The following is a 1,992-nucleotide window of genomic DNA, read 5'->3' on the forward strand; positions in this document are numbered from 1 at the left end:
CTGTGTAAAACCTACCCTAGTTGGTTCAACTGAAGTGCAAAATCTTGGACTTGTCTGCATTAAATTCCATCTGCCATTTTTCCAGCTGATTCAGGTCCCCTGAAAGTCATGATAGGCTTCCTCACCGTCCACTAACCCCCAATCTTTCTGCTGAGAACCTGGAGTCCTGCCAAAGGGTTTTGGCCCAAACTGCTGACTGTACTCCTTTTCCACAGATGATGCCTGGCCTCCAGCATTTTGTGTGCGTTGCTTGGATTTCCAACATCTTTAGATTTCCTTGTGTTTGCGAGACCCCTCAATATTGATGTTATCTGCAAGTCTGCCGATCCAGTTAACCACGTTATCGTGTGAACCTTCTTGACCAGCCTCCCATGCAGGAACATGTCAAATGCTTTGTTAAAGTCCACGTAGACAATGTCCACTGCTTTACCTTCATCCACTTTCCTGGAAACTTCCTCGAAAAGCTCCATAAGTTTGTTTCAACGTGACCTACCAGACATTAAGCCATGCTGACTATCCTTAATTAGACCATGCCAATCTAAATAGCTGTATATCCGGTCCCTTAGAATACCTTCCAATAACTTTCCCACTACTGATGCCGGTCTGTCCAGCCTGTAATTTTCTGGTTTATGTTTACAGCCTTTCTTAAACAGTGGAACAACAATGGCTGTCCTTTAATCCTCTGATACGTCTCCTGTTGCTAAGGATGTTTTAAATATCTCTGTGTGGGCCCCCGGAATTTCTGTACTTGCCTCCTGTAGGGGCACATTGACAGGCCCTGGGGATTTGCCTCAGGGTAGCAAACATCTCTGCAATCTGTAGAGGGTCTACGAGGTTGATGTCGCTTTGCCTCACTTCTTTCCACCTCCGCAGTGAACACAGGGGTTAACGGGCTGAACTCAGCATAGGATCATGCCCTTTGGCCCAACTGCCCCCATAACCTTTCCCATCTGTGCCCCCATAACCTTTCCTATCCGTGTACCTGTCCAAGTGGCTCTTTAATGTTGTTAATGTTCCTGCCTCAACCACTGCCTCTCGTTCCATAGACGGACCACCCTCTCGAGGAAAAAGTTGCCCCTCGCGTCCCTATTAAATCTCCCTCCCCTCTCACCTTAAACCTGTGCCCTCTGGTTCTTGATTGCCCAACCCTGGGGGAAAAGACTGTGCACATTCACCCTATCTGTGTCCCTCGTGGTTTTATACATCTCTGTAAGGACCCCCTCAGTCTCCTACACTCTGAGGAATAAAGTCCCAACCTGTCCAACCTCTCTCCATAACTCAGTCCCTGAGCCCCGGAAACATCCTCGTAAATCTCCTCTGCCCTCTCTCCAGCTCAATGGCAACTTTCCGACAGTGGGGCGACCAGAACTGAACACAATACTCCAAGTGCGGCCTCACCAACATCTTGAACAACTGTAACATAACGTCCCAACTCCCGTTCTCAGTGCCCTGACTGATGAAGGCCAGCGTGGCAAACGTCTTCTTCACTGCCCTGTCAACCTGTGACTCCACTTTCAGGGAATCATGTCCCCGTACCCCTGGGTCACACTGTTCTACAACACTCCCCAGGGTCCCTGTCTACCTGTGACTCCACTTTCAGGGAACCATGTCCCTGTACCCCAGAGCCACACTGTTCTACAACACTCCCCAGGGTCCCTGTCTACCTGTGACTCCACTTTCAGGAAACCATGTCCCTGTACCCCTGGGTCACACTGTTCTACAACACGCCCCAGGGTCACTGCCAGTCCAACTCCGGATTGTCTTCCCGAAATGGAACCCCTCACACAGACGCAAATGAAAATTTATTTGCTGTTCGTTGGCCCACTTGCCCGGCGGATCAAAATCCCCTACAGCGTTTGACAACCGTTTTCAGTGTTTGGGTCTCTCGCTGGGGCCTCTCTGTCTGGTGAGAGGCGCTGTGGTACCGCAGCTGAGGTAGCATGCTGTTGAATGGCTGGTCAGCAGGGCTGTGAACTTGCTCCGAAATCCACG

Source organism: Mobula birostris, chromosome 29, assembly GCF_030028105.1.
Source record: "Mobula birostris isolate sMobBir1 chromosome 29, sMobBir1.hap1, whole genome shotgun sequence".
NCBI lineage: Eukaryota > Metazoa > Chordata > Chondrichthyes > Myliobatiformes > Myliobatidae > Mobula > Mobula birostris.